A 22,500-nucleotide genomic window follows, 5' to 3' on the forward strand; every position below is an offset into this window, starting at 1 on the left:
CCCCCTCTCTTTCCCGCCCTCACTTCCCTCTCGCCGCGTCTCCCTGTCGCTGTTCCAGTTTAGGCCCGACCTCCCAATCAATCTGCTGTGCTGGTAACACGATTAGCGGCATGTGTTTAAGAAGCTGAAGAAATAATTAGTCTTATTACTGATAGAGTATAATCACGTTAGCCGCCATGGCTCATTATAAGGGCACGCGTCCTGCAACGCCGCTCCTCGCCTCTCCTTGTCTCCTTGTCTCCTTGCGTTCTCCTCCATATTTACCCTTCTTCCCGAACCTCTACGCTCTACGTACCTTTTGTGAACCCTTAAAGGATGGGCTTGTTGCTCTTCAAGCCATAAGAAAATATCTTACATATCCTTTTCCGCAAGTCAGAGACCGCATCTGCATTTTTATCGGGTATTCTGTTTTTTTTTTTACTATTTTGCCCTTCCAGCGCTGCAAACCAACTGTTTTGGCCACATCTGCGCTAATGTAAGAGACAAGAAAGAGGAAGTCGTGTCGCTTCCTGCTGGCAACCTGCTGTAGCCAACATTATGCTTTGGATGCACTGCGGCAAAACAAAGAAAGAAAGAAATAGCTGGAATTTAGATATGATCAAGACATGTAAAATAAAAATACAGTAAGACACGCAGGACGAATGCAAATTCCATGCTTTTGAAAACGAGACTTGTACCGATCCGTTCAGATCCATTCAGATCCATACCGTAATACTTCATACATCCCAGTGAGCTGCTTATTATGATGCTGATTGAGAATTGTTTTCGGAATGAAAGTTACTCCGGAAACAATTCCGGTAAACCTCCGTACGTATTTATAGATGTCGGGCGAGTGGTGTTGAGTTGTTATTTGTTTGAGGATTAGCGGGATGGAAATTATACTGTCAGCACATATTTCGGTATTAAATCCAGTTCAATTTAGTAAGCCTTTGTTGAGTACAATTCAGCCGTCCTCTGGGGAAAATGACTTGGCAGACCGGGTTAGGGAGTCGGAGAAAAACAAATACAATAAGGAAACATAAAAAAAAAAAAAACACAAGAGACCGACAAGTAATCAAAATGCAGAAGTGATATATTGGATGCGAGTAGAGGGAGGTTCAGTGCTTCGAGAGAGCGCGCAAAGTCATCCCACACATGTGCCAAACAGTCACCGCAGAAGTAGACCTCTGAATAACACGGGGGGAAGTGTTAAAGCCTCGTTAGAATCCTCATTAATTTTCTCTCTGTGTTTCTGAAAATAGCCGCCACCGTTTTGGTTTCGATGTGGTGAGAACAGCTCGTCGGATTGTGTCGGAGCGCCAGATGCACGCAAGGAAATCTGCTGGCGGATCCACAACCGCACAGTCTGGTGCATTATGTGTGTGTGTGTGTGTGTGTGTGTGTGTTTGATAGTTTGAATGTGTGCTTCTTGGAGTGCATGTGTGTGTGTGTGTGTGTGTGTGTGTGTGTGTGTGTGTGTGTGTGTGCGCATGTGTGTGTGTGCGCCCTCTCCCTGGCGTTCCTGCCCTTGCTTGAACCCTGCCATAATCGCTGTCAATCAAAGTGCTCCGACACACAAACAAGCACAAAAGCGCGGCTCTCAAACACGGGTCCCGGGTAAAACAAAAGCGGCGAGATTCTCTAAAGAAGGTGTGTGTGAATCCCACTAAACGCCGCCCGCACTCCAGCGGAGTGAATAGTTTATTGTCCCGCTCTCTCGCCCTGTTGTGGGGTTAATTGGCCCCTCAACGCCGAGGTTTGACATCTCTTTCTCCGTCGTGCGGGGAGGGCCCCGGCTCTTATTATGGACCTGGATCGCGGAGCTCACAAGCCCTTTGGGAACCAGTGCCGAGGCCCGGAGTGCGGGCGGATGGGCGTGGATGTAATGTCTTTGACAAAGTCCTGGTGGACTGTTTGTGCGAAGGAGGCCATGTTTACTACACACAGCGGCGTTGTCTGCAGAGGCTCGGTGTGAGAGGTGAGATTCGGTGGAGCAACAAACAAAGACCTCAATAAAAAAACCAAGACAAGAGCGAGTATAGACGCTGCGGAGAACTGAGTCGTCATGATCCGTGCGTATTATGTGCTGTGTGTGTGTTGTGTGTTTGTGTGTGTGTGCGTGTGCCTGTTGTGTGTGAATTTTACCTGCATCGAGGTTCTCTGACAGGCAGTGAACTTCATTTTCGCTCTGAAAACGTGATGAGATACTATACCTTGAACTGACTGCCGCCATTGATCTCCAGCCGTGTGGGGGTTTTGCGCCTTCTATCAAAACAGCAGAGCAGAGATCTATTATTGGATGGAGCAGACATAATCGGCCCTGACAGGACTCGTGGCTTCTTTCCTTTGGATTTAGAAGTTGGAAAAACGGGGAAACACTTGTGAGCGAAACACTACACTTACAAGTAGCTCATACTGTATTTCCAATTTTGAAGGAGTCTAAATATACAGGGCCTCCATTTTTTTTTAATGAGCCTGGAGCAGAGCCCTGGATTTTGTCATTTTGCCAAAAAGGTCTCGCAGAGGGTCTCAGGGTCCGAGTGTCTCAAATGACAATTAAATTACAATTCTTCAACCTTGCACGGTACCGAGTTCTAGTTGTGCAAATATCAGGCCTTTAACCCGGCCGTTGTAACCCGAAACCAATGGCTGTTCCACAGAGACGAGTGGATACGCACTTTACGCATTATGTTGAGTCAAGTTGTGAATAAGAGGAAAGTTGATTTCAGTGCAATGAAGAAGCACGCGTGGAGAACGACAGTCCAGGAGCGAATGAAGAACGACAAAGTCCATCATAACACCGATGAAAGTCAACATCATATGTACTATATTTCATTGTTCGCAGCCAGCGGCTTCCTGCCAACGTTTCTAAGAGGGGTGAAACCAAACACCCCTTTCTCCTAAACCGTTAATCTAATAGTTTTATAACTGGATGAGCCCTGAACAGCCTGTGAGCGCTCAAATCCCACCAAATGACCCGGCGTGGTAATCCTGCGGGGAGGCCCTGTGGGGGGGGCTTTGCAGCTCGGAGTGGTGAGCGCCGCACCCCGTCCAAACACATCCAGGACAGATGGAGCCGTCACGGCCCGGACGTCGGATTTTAATACATGCGATCACTAAATCTGTTGTCCGTTAAACGCAGGGGATAAACGGCGGGCAATGGGCTTGACATGTTGACACCAGTCCTTTTGTCTTTTTATATTATTGAAGGGGTTAAGATTAACTTTGTTTATTTTGTTTGTATTTGTCAAGCTATTTATTTATTTTATTTGTTTGTTTTCCCCTTGAGGTTCATTTTCTTTTTTTAGAGCGAGAACACTGGATTCAGGCAAACTGGGAGAGGGTAAAGGATATTTGAGGTATCTAAACAACATGACCACAGCATGTTTTATCAACAGGATTTATCAACATAAGGTATCAAAAGGGGACAGGGAGTAACGACGAGCTGTTCCTGCACCGTTAATCATCAGTCCTCATTGATCTAACAAAATAATTGCTGGATTTTTTTGCCATATATGTATATAATCTTATTTAAAAGGACTGGGAGATATATCATTATAATATCAATATTGTTATATGAGACAGAAAATTGCATTACAGTAATGTGACTACAGTAATGTAATGCAATTTTCTGAACTTTGTAGACTTTTTATGCTTATGGAAGCACCATTACTGATCCCAAAAATATTGTCAAATTATCGATATTGAGGTAAATTGTGATGAAAAAAATACCCTGATATGTGATTGAGCCAATATCGCACAGCCCTGTTATATAATTGATCTATCCTAAATTGATTTTTGCATTTTGTTCTTGGTACAAACATTACACATATTTCCCTCTTTCTGGTACCATGCAGCCTGACCCCCACACACACACACACACACACACACACACACACACTCATGCACCCACACACACATTGGGATGCAGCTCAGGTTGCGTGTGACACTTTCTCTTGTTAGAAAGCTGTGGCCTGTCGAACCGCCATCATCCACTCTCATTGTCTTCACTCAATAGTCCTGTCCTTTAACCCCCCCGCCTGCCAATCATGAGGGGCGGGGGGGGGGGGGGGGGGGTAACAGAGAGACGGGAGGGCAGGGGCAGGGGTGACAGGTTGGGAGGAGACGAGGGGAGGAGGGAGATAAAGATGGAGGTCCTCTGGGTGCTGGCTTGCAGCAAGCAGTGTTTGTTTAGAGGGCAGTGGAGAAGCGCGCGCATGTGTGTGTGTGTGTGTGTGTGTGTGTGTGTGTGTGTGTGTGTGTGTGTGTGTGTGTGTGTGTGTTTGATAACTCGAGAGGAACACAAAGAGATGAATTGGGGGGCGAAGGGCATGACAAACATCATGTTTTGTGCCCTCTGTCATGCCAATAAAGGCAATTGAAAACACACACACACACACACACACACACACACACACATCATGATTTTTCATGATGAAACAGAAACATCTTCTCTTCCCTGCTGGTTGATATCAGGAGTGGTTAGTGCAGGGTCTGTGTGTGTGTGTGTGTGTGTGGGGGGGGGCATATCTACCCTTTAGCATGTGGTAGAGCTTAGTGTGTGCCAGCCCAGTTGAGTGACAGCTGTACCACCGGTAGTTATGACCAGTAAGAAGATTAGCCAGAGATCCTCAAAAAACTCAGCAACTCTCTCTATCCCACAGCAACACACACACGCGCACACACACACGCGCACACACACGCACGCACACGCACGCACACGCACGCAAGCGCATCCAGATCAATCCGTGCCTGAATAACAGCGGACTGGCGGGCTGATTAATTGCTCCGTTAATGGAGGGTTAACGGACACATCAAAGGCTCCACTGCTGTAATTAGCAGAGAGAGAGACAGAGCGAGAGAGAGAGAGAGGGAGAGAGAGAGAGAGAGAGAGAGAGAGAGAGAGGGAGAGGGAGAGAAAGGGGTGTTTTAACCAGAAACAAGTGGATGCTGCCAGTTACCCAGGGTCCCTCACTCTTCCTTAGAGCATGGTAATATCAAGCTGATTGCTCGGTGATAGAATTGGGTGGGGTTGTAGTGTGTGTAGATTTTGTGTGTGTGTGTGTGTGTGTGTGTGTGTGCTTGGGGGGGGGGGGGTGTTCTGTGCATGAGTGTGTGTATGTGTGATCAAGCCCCAGAATCCTAGTTGTTAAGCCTCATTTACATATTAACCCTATTCAACCAGTCTTATACTGTTGTAAATTGGGAGCCATGAGTAATGATACTGTTATCGTGTTTTTTAAACTTTCATCTTAAACTCGGGATTTAGTGTGATCGAAGAATTTACATTTAACTTAACCATTTATTTCAAAGCCCTCATGTGAACAATGACCAAACTTTCCCGTTCCACACGTCGTCAAATGCCTCAAACCCCAACGCCAACCTGCAACCTTGCAAAAATGGCATCGTCTTATCTTTGTTTGTCAGAATATCATACTGACAGAAATCTCTGGAATTTTTTTTTATTTTTATTCCAAAGTATTTTATTACTATTTTTATTTGTCAGCATAAATTTGGACGCCAGTGCGAACTCGGCTTAAAACCACTGACCGGCTGAGAAAAAGCCCCACGACACCGCCCAGGTTCAAACGGTTCCCACTTTTTATCCAGTTCTGGTCCGGTCGGCCCGAGCGCCGGCTCCTCTGCGCCGACGGGGATTATTTCATGGATTATCGCTGTCGATGATCTCTCCCTCACGCGGCCTCTGATGAAAGGAGACGCCGGCCATCGATCCGCCGCGCCGAGGATCTCTCCGCCGTTGTCTATCGCCCGGTTTTCCTCCCTCCCTGTCTAGCCGTCTCTCTCCCCGCCTGCCTCCTTCTATCCGTCTCTGTCTGTTGTCGGAGCCGTCCTCTCTGATCCCTCCCTCGGATTCCTCCCCTTTGTGTTGTGTTGTGTTGTGGTTGTTTTTTTTTTTTGGGGCAGGCGTGTTGAATAAGCTTGAAGGAGGCTGTGGGTTTATCTCCCGCAACCTTAATTGCTGCTTTCTGCAGTTTCCCCCTCTGGGGTTTAATGAAGTGTAATCAAAATCTATTTATCTCTTTTAACCCCCTCTATCTCTTCTATCTCTCTCTTCCAACTCCTATACAGCTCTCTCATCCTGCTTTTCTTTTTTTTTTTTTTTTTTTTACAGTTTAACACAGTACGTACTTTATCATAGGATAATATACCAGAGAAAATATTTTTTTAAATCATAAAGATAAAAACTACTTTCACCATAGGAAAAATCTGAAGTAAAGCAAAGATCCCTCCCCCTTCTTCCTCTTCTTCTTCTTCTTCTTCTTCTTCTTCTGTGTTCCACCCATCTACAGGTCAGACAAAAGCTCTCAGAGAGGGGAGGAGAAGAGGAAAGGAGGAGGGGAGAGGGGAGGAGAGGAAAGGGGAAGAGAGGAGAGGAGAGGGGAAGAGAGGGGAGGAGGGAAGAGGACGGGAGAGAAGGAGATCGAGGAGGGGAGAGGAGAAGGGAGGGGAGGAGGGCAGAGGACGGGAGAGAAGAACATACTGTAGAGGAGAGGAGGGGAGAGGAAGGAAGGGATGAGTAGGGCAGGGGAGAGTAAACGAAGGGGCACGGCAGAACATAGCGAGTTAAAGAGGGGAGAGGAGAGAACAGAAGAGAGGAGGGATGAAAAAAGAAGATGACAGTGGAGGAGTGGAGGGGAGCTGTAGGGCAGGGTAAGCGCTGGAAGATTCTCCGTACAGATACAGAGGGAGGAAGTGTGTAGAGGTAGCGGAGTGCTGGCAGGCTTGCCACACACACACACACACAGACACACACACACACACACACACACACGCACAGGAAGCAAAACGGCGCATGATTTGGAGCCTGGCTGCAGGGTGTGTGTGTGTGTGTGTGCGTGTGTGTGTGTCTGTGTGTGTGTGTGTGTGTGTGTGTGTCTTCGACATCAGAGCCTGGAGGGGTGCTGCAACTTTTAGCCTGGATGTCCACCCGGCCTGGATTTCACCATGCCCCGCCACCCTTGCATCAGACACACACACACATACACACACACACGCACATGCCGACACACACACACACACACACACACACACACACACACACACACACACACACACACACACACACACAACCACACACACACATACACACACACACACAGACACACACACACACACACACACACACACACACACACACACACGCATTTATACACATGTACACGTGCAGCACACAAACAGTCAAATATACACACACAGATATTTAAACAAATACACTTTACACAAATAAAACAAACACACACACACACACACACACACACAGACACACACACAGACACACGCAGTGCCATAGGGAGAGACGTGGGGCGGGAGGAAAATAATTGTCTTTGTTTGTTCGTCTTCGTCTCCTCTGCGCTTCTGAAGATTTTTCGCTCTCTCGTTCCGTCTGTAGTTTTTCTCCGTTATTTACTTTAGCACCGTGGGGAGGGAGTTGTCTCTCCACTGCTCCTCCTCCTCCTCCTCCCCCTCCTCCTCCTCGTCCTCCTCCTCCTCGTCCCCCTCCTCCTCCTCGTCCTCCTCCTCCTCCTCCTCCTCCTCCTCCTCCTCTTCCTCCTCCTCCTCCTCCTCGTTCCCCTCCTCTTCCTCCTCCTCCTCCTCGCATCCTTCTTTCTATTTTTTGGGAGATCTGTACTCTGGCTTTGGGCTTTTCTTCTTCGACTTCTTTCCTCTCTTCTCTCTTTCTGCTCTTTTCCCTTTTGTCTTCTTGCTTTTCGTTTTTCATCTTTCTCCTCTCCCCCTCTCATTTCCTCTCCCATCCCCTCTTTCCTGCTCTTTTCTTCTTCATCCCACCCCCCGTATTTCCGTTCCCGTCGATTCCCTCCGTGAGATGTCTGCTCAGCCAACAGAGTTTGACTAAGTTTGCAACTAAAAATACTTTGCAAGGATGTTAGCGAGGCGCAGCGCTGCATTAACTGTGTGAAATGTCAGGAAAGCCGCCGCCGCCACGAGTGGACGCATGTTTTCTCTTTTAACCCCCTCTATCTCTTCGACCTCTCTCTTCTTCCTCTGACTTGTATCTGCTAGTTCTGCAGGAAATGACGCGATTGCGATATTCCCGAACAAGTGCGCGATTCCCTATACGACGTGAACTGTTTTTTTTGCCGACAGCGCGTCTTATAAGTGTCACACCTTCCCACCTCCATCGTTTCCAAACCCCTTTCGAGCGTTGATTCTCCTACAGCTGGCTCCTCCCGTGTATTAAAAAAAACAAAAAACAAAAAAAAAAAAACACGTATGCAAAACCCTTCTCCCGTGATGCTCACCAGGCGGAGAGGAGGGGCACCCACGCAAACAGGTGTCTGCTGGCTTTGTAGTGGTATATATAAAACCCGCTCCACACCCACACCCACACCCACACCCACACCCACACCACACACACACACACACACACACACACACACACACACACACACACACACACACACACACCTGCACACAGCTACGTACACATATGAGGGAGGAGAACACCCACTCCTCTCTGGGTGTAAAGTCACTGGAGATTTTTCTTTATTAGACTTCTGTACAAAGAGCACTGTCAATGTTGATGTGTCAGACCTCTGGCTGTGTGTGTGTGTGTGTGTGTGTGGGGGTGTGTGTGTGGGTGGGTGTGTTAATGTGGTGGGGGTGGTGGGGGTGTCCATTTGCATTGCAGCATAACCGTACAGGAATGCATCTGCAAGCAGAAAAATACAGCGACGGGGAGAGAAAAAGAAAGAGAAGAGTAAAGTCAACGGGGACTGCAAGATGGAGATTTCTGAAAAATCACCACCGGGGGGAAAGATAAAAAGGAGGAAGTTCCGACGCAATCTCTCACTGTTGGCAGAGGAAATGCTGTTTCAATGGTTCAATTTCCCCAGCAAAATATATTGCGACCTGTAATAAACAGAGCAAAAGCAACTGACTGGTTTATTTGTTCATAAAGCGATGGAGAGACCAAAAAAACCGCAAGAGGAGAAAGAGACGGGAAGCGTGGCTCCGCGGCATCGGCGGCGACACGAACCAAACCCACGCAGAACAACTTATAATAATGCAGGGTTTTTTGTTTTTTTGGTTTTTTTTTCCCATATCTGAATCAGATTCTGTTTGATCAACCTAATGTTCCTGAAAAAAACAAAACAAAACCTTTTCAAAACCTCATAGATTTTTTTTTTTTTTTTTTTTTTTTTGGTGGGCGCAGGTGTGTTAATAGTTTTCCTCTCTGAATTCAGATGTGTGTGCGTGTGCGTGTGCGTGTGTGTGCGTGTGTGTGCGTGTGTGTGTGTGTGTGTGTTTGAGCAGAGAGATTATTCATGGCGGGTCGGGGGGGCTCTTATTAATTCAAGGAGCGTCAGGCGGAGCCCTCGTTACCGTGGAGAGCACAGCGGTCCATTAACAGATCCCTCTCTGTCCTGGACCGCCGCCTCTCCATCCCCGTCCCCATCTCCATCCCTCCATCACATTTACGCTCCGCCAATCTGTAATGTCACGTTGTGGCCTCTCTCTCTCTCTCTCTCTCTCTACCTCGCTTGCTCTTTTTCCCTCTGCTAATAACCGCCCTCCCTCTTGTTCTCCCATCTTTGTCTTTCTCTTACTCACTCCATCCTACGCTCCTTCCATCAGTGCCGCTGCTCGCCAAATCCCCTGTCATTTTCACCCATCTCTTTCCCCCCGTATCCTTCCCTCTGCTTCCTGTTGTGACAGATCACCTCTCAGGACCCTCGTCCTCTGAATTACAAGTCGCCTTGACGCCTTCGCGCTTTTAGATCAACCTCCTGAAACTCCCGCCTCAATATTTTAAAAACCTCAAGTGGGTTCAATTCGTGGATTCAACCCTAAATCTGCCAGACATGTATTATGGAGAGGGCAACTGTCACATGAAGCCATTTACTGAGAACGGCGACCCGTCGTTGACCTCCGAAATGATGGAGTGATGCGCGAGACGGCAGCCCGTCCTTCGGCAGACGCCCCCCTTCCCTCCCCGCCTCCTCCCCTCGCTTTCTTTCTCTCTTTGTGGGAATTGGGGGAACGTTTCCTCCACTGTTGGGATGATTAAGTAAACAGGCCGTCAGACGGTGGAGCCGTCCGACTGGAGGACGCTGAGTCACCGGCTCCGTCTCCGCCGGTGACTCGGAACGGGGCGTCGCAGGCCCAGACGAGCTCGGGTCACAAAACATTCCGTTGTTTCTACCAGAGCATCTCGTCGAGCGTCGCGTGATGCAATGTAACGTCAGGTCACCGAGAACGGGCCCAAAGTCGAGTCATCGCCAGGTTCTCCGAGCCGGTCCGTTTCTGTTTGACTGTTGTTTAGCGGGCTGAGGTCAATGCACAGGGGAACGCAAACCGCCACGGATGAAAAGGTAGCGGAAGGTTTCATTTCGGTTCGTCAGCCCCTTGCCCTTTGACCTCCGACCGTCGCGTTCCCTCGTGACCCTGGGAGGGTTTAACTCCCGGCGCGCTCCGGATTACACCTCGGGTCGGAACGTGTTTCGATGATCCCAGTGCGTTCAGACGTCCGCTTGGCAAAAGATGTGATGCGTCGTCATGGAGACAGGCGGAGAGGCGGAGCTGACAGATGCCGGTGTGTGTGATGGGAGCTAAAGGAGAACAGAGTACAACCACGAGCCACCAAGGAGTGGTTATTTCCTTCCCTCTCGGGACATGTGTGTGTGTGTGTGTGTGTGTGTGTCTGTGTGCTTTAGGACATGGAGACTCTCCTACACTATCAAAGGCTCCTGTGCCTCCACAGCTGTTCTCATTAGTCAAACAGGCCCTCTGCTCTGTGAACCTAATCAGCTCCGCACACTTCCAACGCAATTAGCCGATTCCCCACCAGCGCCCTTTAACTCCGCGCCCAGAATCCACCTGCTCCTCGCCTTGGTGTCCATTCCAACGGCTCCTTTAAAAGAAAAAAAAAAGGAAAAAACACCCTTCTGCCGCCTTCCAACAGCATCTTTAAACCCAACCGTCACCGACTTCACACGTCGAACTTAAAAAAATTGGCCTAGATCAGCCTCGTCTACAAGCCTCAGACGAGCCTATATAAATGAAATATAATAATATGATGTTAAATGAAGAGAGAGTTATTTGAAAGATGGGGAGACAGTTTACTACGAGGCAAATTGGACAAAATCTTCCCCTTAACCTTCACCAGCCCATGTATCATTTCCCGCAACGAACACATTCTAACAGCACTGTCTAAAAATGATTTTTAATGAATTGATTTATAAATAGGACACACTAGCTGGGGTAAGACTTTGTAATTGTTCTAATCTAGGGAAAGAGAGGATTGCATATTTTAGGAGCATAACTGGCATGGAACGATAACTGGCCAAAAAAAAAGGCGTATAAAAAATAATCACCTGTTAAAAAAGGGGATCTATTCATTACTGGTGAAGAATAAGAAAATATATATATATTTTTTTTGTTTCAAGACAAAATCTTTTCATACCAGCACAACAATTTTTTTTTTTGTGGATGTTGTTTATTTATTTATGGCATTATTGTCTGTCAACCTCAAGAAGCTATTACATCAAGAGCAGCTTCTACGTTTTATTTGCAGGATGCACCGTAGCAACCCTCTTCAGAATTAACCAGGCCATCTTTTCCATTCTTTCCCTTAAACTTTTCGGCGAACATTTCGGCTCCCCGAAGCCGCAAAATAACTTTGCGGCACTACAATGGTGTCGCCAACAAACTCCCCCTTTTTGCCTACAATGGAGTAGTAATGAACTCCGGGGAAATCCTACCCTGGGGTCGCCCATAATGGCCGTATCCGAGAGCTTTGGTTCGCCTGGATTTTTAGCAGCCCTCCACATTATGGGTTAGCCCAAGTGGAGGCTTTGGAAGATTGGACCAAATTGGGTGAGTGTCTATCCTATTGTTGTGAGTTGTGTTCAGTAAGTAGGTTCCTTGGGGGGTCTGAAAAGCCGCATGGCGGGCTTAGGTCCCTCCGCTAAACAGCTTCTAGAGCCTATTTATCCACACAATAGAGCAAATCTGTTCCTTTGATCACCATGCATGGTCACCAATCTGCTGGGTGTGTTTGCGTGTGTGATGGGGTGGTCATTTGTGTGTGTGTGTGTGTGTGTGTGTGTGTGTGTGTGTGTGTGTGTGTGTGTGTGTGTGTGTGTGTGTGTGTGTGTGTGTGTGCGTGTGCGGTACACTTGTATACATTCAGTAGTGCATTAAAGTTGTATGATTCCTTTAGTAAAGCATAACAACACATTAGAGCTTGTCTGCGGCCATGCTTGTGCATACATGTGTGTGTGTGTGTGTGTGTGTGTGTGCGTGTGTGTGTGTGCGCATGTGTGTGCGCATGTGTGTATTTGTGGACAGTAGATGGATGGACAGGAGAACATTGGAGTCTCCTCATCAAGTCCGTGATTGCTTGCCGCCGGGGCTCCGTGTTTCCAAACACGGAGCCCCGGCGGCATTGAACAGCCCCTGCGTGAGTCTGTGGGAAGCCCCAGATTGTGAGGGCTCGTCTCCCAGCGGGGGAGCGTCTCACCCGGGGGGAGCGTCTCACCCATGAGAATGGCTGTGACCCTCTACCAGCAAAGCACTCTGTGGGGATAATCCTCCCACAACACCTCGGCGTTGGTAAATGCCTGGAGAGGTCGGGATCCGACCTGAACCGCGACGTAGCCGCAAAAAAACGACAAACATACACACAGCCCACGCAGACTAACAAACACAATCACATACTCAAATACGGAAATGTTTGCACACACCAACACACACAGTCACTCCAATATTTACACACGCACAAACATGTCAACAACGCACACTGAGCTTGGCAACAGGCACTCAAATATAAATAGACATAACAGATACAGGCAAGAAACAAATTGAGAGATGCGCACACACACACACGCACACACACACACACACACACACACACACACACACACACACACACACACACACACACACACACACAGACACACATTAAAGTCTGCCTGGCACTTTGTTCATTATTCTCTATTGCTGCATATGATGGAGTGAGATAAGAGATTAGGATTTATACATACACACTGTCAGAACTGGTGCAGGATCATCACAGTCAGTGTGTGCTTGTGACGTTTTAAGTGCAGGGGTGAAGTCACACACACACACACACACACACACACACACACACACACACACACACACACACACACACACACACAACCTGTCACCTCCAGGGAGCTCTTGGGAGTGCAGCTGTGCACCCACTGGCTGTGCATCTGGGTAACTCAGTGTGTGTGTGTGTATGTGAGTGTGTGGGTGCGTGTGTGTGTGTGTGTGTGTGCCCCATCTGCCCCTATCAACGGCTGAAGAGGCTGATAGATGGATAAAGTAGTCCATTTATTTAAAAAATAATGAAACATCATTATACATCTGGTTCATTGGTTCATCAGAAGGAACGTTGTCGCCTCGTAAACCACCAACTTATGAGCACCATTGCTCGTTTACACACACACACGCACCCACGCACGCACACACACACACGCACATGCACATGGTCCACCTCCCAAAGCACCCTTCCACCATTGTCAGTTTTGGTGGAGAACTGTGTGGGTGCGCTGGTGCATCAATTTCCAATGAGGTGCTGCATTAAAATTTCACTGCTTTATTTTTTAATGCCTGACAAAAGTCCTCAGATATTCATAATTCAGATGACAGTCTCCATGTCTCAGATCAGCGAGGATTTACTCGGAGTCAGCGTGCAGCCGCTAAGAGACAGTTTGACACAAGCAAAAACCCCAAAACTACCACTCCAAAACCTCCTGAACCCCCCCCCCACACACACATACACACACACCCACCCAACCAAGAACACGTCCCAAGTGTTCATTCTTAGCGTGGAATCTGGCCTTTTTTTACGTAGATGGAGGGAAAAATTAAAGGAAATCAAATGAGGGACAAACTACGGGAGGAAGGAAGGAAGGAAGGACGGAAGGGAGGAAGGAAAAAGAAAGGGAGGAACGAGAAAAGGCCAGAGGGGAAGGAAAGGAGGGAAAGACTGAGGGAAGGGGCGATGGGAAGTTCTTTGCCGTTGTCTTTCTCTTACTCCTCTTCTCGTCCTCTCCTCCTTTTTTCCTTCACCGTGGCTTCTCTGTCGCTTTTTGCCGGTGTTCATGTGGAGGTGGGCGTCGGGGGCCTCTGAAGTTTGAAGTCTCCTATTCTTTTTGTCTTCTCATCCGTTCTTTCATGTTCCTTCTTTTCTTCTTCTTTTCATCTGGTCTCAGCGCCACACACACGCACGCACACAGACACACACACATGCATACGCGCGCGCACACACACTTATATGCTCAGATGCAGCGGTCGATTTCCCTGCGATTGTTGCAGCTCTCGGTTGGTGGACTCCACCCTCCTCCAACGCTCAGACTGACCCAGGGCAGTGGCTCGTCGCCCCAGACCGGCACAGGAACCAGTGTTTGCCCCGCTTCCCACAATGCATCTCTCGATCTGGTCTGGTTTTCCCAGCCAATCGGGAGAGAGATCACATTGACTCGGCCGTTTGATCCCTGCCTTTGTCAGACACATGGATTTTAGCCTCAGGTCTTCCACTTCTACTTCTACTTTTGTTCATTTTTCTACTCTCCTTATCTACTTAGTATCGCTCTCTCTTTCTCTCTCTTTCTGTCTCTCTCTCTCTCTCTTTCTCTCTTTCTTGCATTCTCTCCTCTTCCTCTACTTTTCTCACTCTATCTTTCTGAACTGATTTTTTTCTCTTTCTAACTTTACTTTCTCCCTGACACTAATCCTAGCCCCATCTCTCTCTCCCTCTCCCTCTCCCCCTCTCTCTCAATTCAATTCAGTTAATTTTATTTATTTGCATCAATAATAAGAATACTAATAGTCCATACAAAAGTCCAAGTCCATACATTCAACATAAGGTTGGTTCTGGCAACTCCTTCTCCCGTCCTTTGCCACCCCCTCTCCTCCTCTCTCCCTCTCTCCTTCCATTGATCCGCCATTGATTGTATCCCCTGTCGTGTCAGCGTGGATTCTGGGCTCTCGTCTCTCGGATCCAGCGCTCAGAGCTCTCAGCCTCCGTGGGAAAGAGGCTTGCGCTCTCCGAACCAGAGCTTAGACGGAAAAGCTTTGCCTGGAAGCCGCTGGATGGGAACCGCCGCTTCTGACGCACGGTTGTGTTGCAATTTCCCCTCTCTGTCAGACGTCTGGGACGGCCAAAGCATAAGCTCAACTTAAACTTTGACCTTTTTACGTCGGTGAAATCAAACGCTTGGTTAGTGGCGTTAAAGGAGGTTTAAGAAGAACGGGAAGCTGCGCCGGCTTATTCACTAGCTTTGCCTTCATGTGTTTCTGGCCAGTCAAAAGCAGGGCTCGACACAAACTTTTTAGAATGGCTGCCAAGTTGGCCACCGTCTTTCGGCTTTTGGGTGCCAAGACTTACAAAATGGTTGCAAAATTTTGATCTCGATATTTTCATGTGAGGGCAGAGAAACTGCCACGATCAGAAGTTTTCGATGCTTCATTAGTGATCCGCCCATCTATACTTGCTTCCTGGGATTTTTTTTATCAGTGTCAAAAAACGGGAGTGGGTTCTGTGAAAAACCCTTGGCATGAAGCTTGAAGGATGGAGAACATTGCGTCTCACATTTACAATGCCGTGCATCGATCAGATGTAGCCCGAGGCAGAACAGTTTGACTAACGATCCAACCTAACGACCCCGCTGGTTATGTTAACACGAGCCTGTCGGCTGTGGAGCTGTCAAAACAGACGCTGCTGGAACTAGTTTCTGTGGCGTGAGTAAGCTTGATTGCCGTGGTGTCGTGTTGTCAGACACCCTGGCGCCACTTCACGGTGCCACCTCAGCACCATCTGTGAAGGAGCCACAGCTGCACGTCGACTCGGCGGCCTTGCCAGCATCGGGCAGATCAACAGTAGCCATGCCCTCTGCTAGTGGTCGACTGATATGTGGTTGCCCGTATTGGGTTTTTGACTGATGCAATATTTATAGCGTGGGGTGGTCGATGGCCAATATATAAAGGTGATATCATGTTTTGAATCTGATTCAAACTTAAATGAACACTACGTTAACACTAATGTTATTGTCTGCATTGTCTCTGCAGTGCTCATATTTCATATTTAAAAAATGGCTCAACTAATTAAATGTCCAAAGGTAATCAGATAAACTCGGGGGGGGCTGAGGGTGCCCCTTGATGTCCATGATGGCCATTTTAAGTGTGAACGGGCATCGAGGCAGATTTCCAAACAGCACCCATGCTGTTTTCTTTCAAAACAGATTGCGGAGGCTCTGCACTGGCCAATCTTTAATAAGCTAACACCATAACAAACCGGAGCCCATGAGACTAGCGAAGACAGCGAGTGAGTGAGAGGAGGCGGGGCTGTGTGGGCACCGCAGAGGCGAGTGTGACTCACTGTTAGAGAGAAGAGAGAGTGAGAAAGTGCAGCTGTTGCCGGTATATCGATAGTGCGGTAAGTGAGTATCGAAACCATTTCATATTATTGAGAATCCAATACAAAATTGAGAATCTATATGCATTGAAAAACCTATATTTTTTATGATTTAACACTAGCCTGCAGACATTTTTTGTTTATCGGCCTAGTGAGTGCAGGCATCGGCTGATGCCGATTATCTCAATATGCGCAAATATCGGCCCAATTAATCGGCCGAACAATCAATCGGTCGCCCACCACCCTCTACTTACGCATTCAATAGATGGCCTATATTTCTTCTCATCTCATTGTTTATTATTCCCCTTTATTCTTTTTCTATTTTTCGTCTCCTCTCTTCTCCTTTTTTTCTCTTGTGTTCACTGTAGGATCAGTTCCTCGTCACTTGAATTTCTTTAGTGGCACCATTTATTTTAAGGACCTTTATATTGGCTTTGCGGTTGGTGTGAATACTGTATATTGTCTGTGTGAAATTCAAAACTTTCATAGAATGTTGTGATGTGTGTGTGTGTGTGTGTGTGTGTGTGTGTATGTGTGTGTGTGTGTGTATGTGTGTGTGTGTGTGTGTGTGTTGGAGAGGGGGGTATTGCGGCAGCAGCCTTTTAAATCCAGCTCACACCCTGTCCCATCCATTGACCTTTCTAGGAAATACAGTACGTACACACACATACAGTATGTGTATACTTCCAAACATAACAAGCAGGATCGCGGCCCTAATTGAGTTTCCGTGTCGATGAGGGCAGGCGGCTTCATCCACACACTCCCGGGCGTCTGGGGTCCTTGTGTTTGTGGTCAGGCAGAGAGCAGGCAGCCCACTGGGCTTTTACCCTTCAGGCCTTTACGCTGAAAAGGACAAGTCTGTCACATTACCAGGAATGTCATTTTTGTGGCATTTTTTGGGTTTTATAGACCACAAACTTGTTCCAGCAATAACAGATGCACCTCACCTGAACCCTGCTCATCATTATTGGAGGATACGCCCTCTAAATAGGCCGTCGCTGATCAGCCAAGTGAGTTAAAAACGAGTGTGGAGAGCTAGAACCTTTTTAGCTGAGGATTTTGATGTGGAGATGAGATTCAGATTTTTTCCTTTTCAAGATTGTCTCTCACTGCTCATATGCCTTTTGGCAGAAGCCTAATTGAATAAGCATTTTTTTATTTCATCATGTATTACAGAGAAGCTCTGCAGATCAGCTCTTTAAATTACCTCAATGTTTTTAATGGGAAAGTCATGAAAAGACCACTCCATTCCACACCGGTACATTTCTCCATCTCCATCCTTGATTACATTTTTGTGCTTAGTTAGGATAGTAAGTGTGTGTGTGTGTGTGTGTGTGTGTGCGTGTGTGTGTGTGTGTGTGTGTGTGTGTGTGTGTGTGTGTGTGCGTGTGTGTGTGTGTTCTGCTGCTTTCAGGTGGTCTTTACATACCCTCAGGGGCTTTCAATTAGGGGGCACAATTCACACATGATGCCCACACAATCTTAAACACACACACACACACACACACACACACACACACACACACACACTTGCACGCATGCACACACCTGCACGACACAATGTGCTGCTGCCTCTTGTTGCTCCCCACAGTCTTGTTTTTGAGTTTTGTTGTGCTGCTTCTCCATGCCAGACAATAGAATGACTTATTCATGACTTCACAGGGCGCTGCGTTTACATGCATTTACATCATGAGCTCAGTACGTCAGCGATGCCAAGCCGCCCAGGACACGATCCATCTATCTGGACAGGAGTGTGTGTGTGTGTGTGTCTATGTAATAGTGCAGTAGTCATTCTTGATCTCCCTCCTCTTTTTTCTTTCTATCTTTCATCTCTCCTTCCCTCTCTTCATCAGCGGTGAAAAATGGGGCTTAATTATCTGTGTGCCGGCAGGACTTTGTGTGTGTGTAAAGGGGGTGGGGGGTATGTGTGTGTGTAAGTATGTATAAATTTGGGTTGAGTGGTGTGTGTACATTTGTTTGTGTGTGTGTGTGTGTGTGCGTGCGTGCGTGCGTGCGTGCGTGTGTTCAGGGGTAAAGTAGAACAGTCTACGCTCAACGGTAGATGCAGAGTTTTCTGTGCTGGCTCCGAGTTTCATCTCCACTAGTAACTAGTAAAAGTAGAAATACCACATTGACAGTTCCACTTAAGTGAAAGTAGTTGCTGTTAAATGTACTTGTGAAAGTAAAGATACTATCATCATATCCAGTGATCTGATTGGGGTGTGGGGGTGGTGTGGTTTAAGCAGCCACACCTGTCTTGGGTCTAGGTAATTGTGCCCGGGATCAGGTGGCTGTACGCCTGTTGTTTGTCAGATCAATCAACATGGAACAGGTAAATCACCCATCCTCACACACACACGGGAGAGCCTCTGTCATGACATGTCATGTGTCCATCTGCTCCCGTCTTGTTACATCATGCCACTCTCTACAATATACTGATGTGTTGGCCACATTGCAGTCTGTGTCTCCGTGCCGGAGGGCCCTGAAAACAGCACTCGGGTGGCGTGTGTTAAGCAGAACGGCCACAGTGGGGCCCGAACAGGGACCCTCCGGCACAGGGAAGGGCCACAGAATACGGCGTCCGAACATGCACTGCAGCCACCAGCAGGTCAACTGGCGACCACAGCACCAGCCCTCTCCCGACTGGCAGCAGCCGCAGCCGGGATGTCCGGCGGAGGACCGAGGGTGGAGCGACGCAGCAACCACCACGGGTAACCGCCTGCAACTAGCTGGCCATCCAGCAGCTCAGCAGCCCGGCCACCACTTCCAAGCAGCCCCCGCAACAGCCATGCCCGGCTACGCCAAGCCCACCACCCAGCACAGCAGCCGAAGGCCCTACTCTCCGGAAGAGATGAGAGGAGGCTGTCGTCGCCCTGGGGGAGGGACGCCCATGGACTGTGCTGTTCTGTGGAACCAGGTCTCTGGAAAAGGGGACCGTTTCAGTTTTTTTGGACATTTTTGTTTGTTTAAGGTACAGGAACCCTGCTTCAGAGTCCAGGCATAAAAATGTTATTTTCTCTGCTTGCTCTGGTGGGGGGGGGGGCGCTTTGTCCGGCGATTCTCCCTGGTCTCAGTTGTTGGGGGTATGTGGTTGTGGGGGTGGTGTGGTTTAAGCAGCCACAGCTGTCTTGGGTCTAGGTAATTGGTGTGTTTGCAACATCTCTGCTTGTGTCTCTGCGTCGGAGGGCCCTGAAAACGCCACTCCTGCTGCGTGCGGCAGGCAGGAACGGCCACGCTGATACAACAGCAACAAAGTTGTACTCTGTTACTCTCCACCAGCGGAATGATGCAATCTCTCTAACATTCTTTATCTCCTCTCCTCTGTTCCGTTCTATTCTCATTCCTTCTTTCCTCCTCTTGTGTCCTCTCTGCCTCTCTCCCCTTCCCTCTGTTCCTCTCTTCTGGTCTGTCTTTTTTGTTGACGACAATACACTACGATTCTAAACAACACACACACACACACACACACGCAGACTTGCCCTGACTCGATAAATGCAGCGGCTCGGCACCGCCCCGATTAGTTGAATTCTTTACCTTTCGAGTTCCCTCGTTGCCCCTAATTGAGGCTTTGTGAACCGTGTTGGTTATTTACGAAGCGCGGCTGTTTTCCTGCTTCGGCGCCTCATTCCGCCCCCAAACTCAAACTCAGCTGAGACGACGGCGAGAGGGAAAAAAAAACAAAAAAAGGGGGGGGGGACTCGCTCATTGTGTCTCCGTCTTCTCTTGTCATCTACCGCTTTGGCCCCGATATGCTTCGATTCAAGGACAAAACAAAAAACCCGCAAAACCAAACACCACAAAATAAACACATTCTAATGAGGAAAAGCAGAAAAAAAGCTCAGCATGAACAAAGCTCCTCTCCTTTTAGCCGCATTTGCATAACGATGTGTGACAGGTTCGTATTGAAATGAGGATACCATCACACCGTGGATTCAGCCAATGTTCGCTAAGACTCTTTCTACACTTATTAGGAACATTTCCTCGTCCTGCCCCTGTATCAGAACGCTGTTGGAACTTTCAACTAAACACTAAAACAATGCCATGCCAGAAAACTTTGTCGGATCACAACACCGTCTTCGGGGTCAACCGATATCATTTTTTCGAAGCTGATATCATGAGCAAATATGAATAATGGACCCGAATCAAGGATCAACCCGATCAATTGTATTTGCATCTGATGCTTATGAGCAATGAAGGAAAAAAAACCAAAACGTTTCAAAATTCACACAAATTCTTTAAGACGAAGACGTTCAAAAAAACAAAGACGCTCTGGTTTTCCCATGCTTCTTCATGCGAAGTTGGCTTCTTTGCTCCGGCACCATCAAAGCACCGTCTGCAGCCCATTTTTGTGTTGGTATTCTGTGTGTCTCTCTTAACGGATTGAAAATGACATTTACCAACCACAGCAAAGTGACTTCACCATGTGAGGTTTGTAACGTCGCTGCCAAATACCAAGAAGCCTCCTTGAGCATGTCAGTGGAGGTGAGAACTCACATCACCGGAGGAATGAAGAAAATCAGATCCTGTCATTGGCTTTTTGCAATCAGTGGGATTAAATGAACTCTACACGAGTTTAATGTAAGATTCCAGTGATGGGATGTGTATTTACTGTACTGACGCCCCGGCCTGCACCGTCACGTCCACAAATGCAGCTTTTATTTTATTTTTTTTAAGTGGAAAGACAATTTCTAACAAACACAGTTGTAGGCCATCGCTGAGTACGCACGCTGTACCGTTGTGTACTCGTTGATGTACTCGACTTACAGTAATCTGGGAGCTGGGAGGCCCTTCTTCGTGCCCTGGATGGAGCTCATTAGTTTTTCCATATGAATAGCTTTGACTTTCACTGATAGGGCACATTCCTCAGCCTTCATTAAAGTTTCAAGCCGTCTGATGCGTAGCATTTTGAATCCGTTGATCTTCATCGTGATAATGGAGATATTAGATTTAGATTTGGATTTTTACACATGCAGCTCCACGCCCCAAAGGATGTGGTTTTTTTTTTTTTTTTTTTTTCATGTCACACATAAAAATGCAATATGCAAAGGAGCTTCTTTGGTTTATATTACGCCCCCCGGTTCCACTTCATGGTGAATATGGCTTCCAGAAAGTCACAGCCTGACCTTGCTGATGTGCATTACTTGCTCTACCACCCCGAGTCATTATGCCGCCGCCGTGACGCCGCTAGGTCAACACAACAGTAACAGGGGAAGAGGGGGAGAGGAGGAGAGAGGAGAGGAGGAGAGGGAGAGAGAGAGAGAGGGAGGACCAGAGGGGAGATGGAGAAGGAGGAGGAGGAGGAGGAGGAGGAGGGAGGACGCCAGGAGCCCCCTTCAAGCCCTGGCTTCTTCCTCTCTCCTTCGTCTCTCCCCTCTCCTCGCAACGCCTCCTTTTGGCCCTGTCTTCCCTTCCTCTTCTGTCCCTTTCTTCTCCACCTCCCCCGTCTCTTTGCTCGCATCCGCCCTCCCTCCGCCGCGCTCCCGCTGACAGGCCGTCAGAGGTACGCGCCCGGAAACAGCGAGAAAACTCCTCCTTCCTCCTCCCCTTTTTCCTTTCTTCTCCTCTCCGCTCGCGTCTTCAGTCGCTGGCGTCGCTCTGAAGTGAACTTCTGTCTCGTTTTGCTGTTGTCCCGTAACGTGCGGCGAGGCAACAGCAAAACAACAGCCTGCGCCGCGGTGCTTTCAAGCCCGACGGGAAAAAAAAAGAAAAACCCTCAGAGCCGCCGACGAGAGAGAGAGAAGGAGAGCGAGAGAGAGAGAGAGAGAGAGAGACACATGAAGAGAGAAAGAGAGCGATGGAGAGTGAGAGAGATACATGGAGAGAGAGAGAGCGATGGAGAGAGAGAGAGAGAGAGAGAGAGAGAAAGCCATAGAGTGACACCGAGAGAAAGAGAGAGAGAGAGAGAGAGAGAGAGAGAGAGAGAGAAAGCAATAGAGAGACATAGAGAGACATAAAGAGAGATAGAGAGAGACATGGAGAAAGAGAGAGAGATAGAAAGCGATAGAGAGACATAGAGAGAGAGACAGAGAGACAGAGAGAGAGAGAGAGAGAGTCGATCGGTACACCCTAGATGAAAGTGTGTATCTTTGCCT

General features: G+C 48.0%; 1 protein-coding gene across 1 annotated transcript in view; it reads left to right on the plus strand.

Moving 5' to 3' along the window:
* LOC307233460 (neural-cadherin) overlaps positions 1–22,500 on the plus strand; it is a gene marked incomplete at both ends in the record, with an annotated part of 102,392 nt that overhangs the window by 25,473 nt on the left and 54,419 nt on the right. The gene's annotated exons all lie outside the window — the stretch shown is intronic.

The sequence above is a fragment of the Zeus faber genome (genome assembly GCF_960531495.2).
Source record: "Zeus faber genome assembly, chromosome: 8".
In the NCBI taxonomy this organism is placed as follows: Eukaryota; Metazoa; Chordata; class Actinopteri; order Zeiformes; family Zeidae; genus Zeus; species Zeus faber.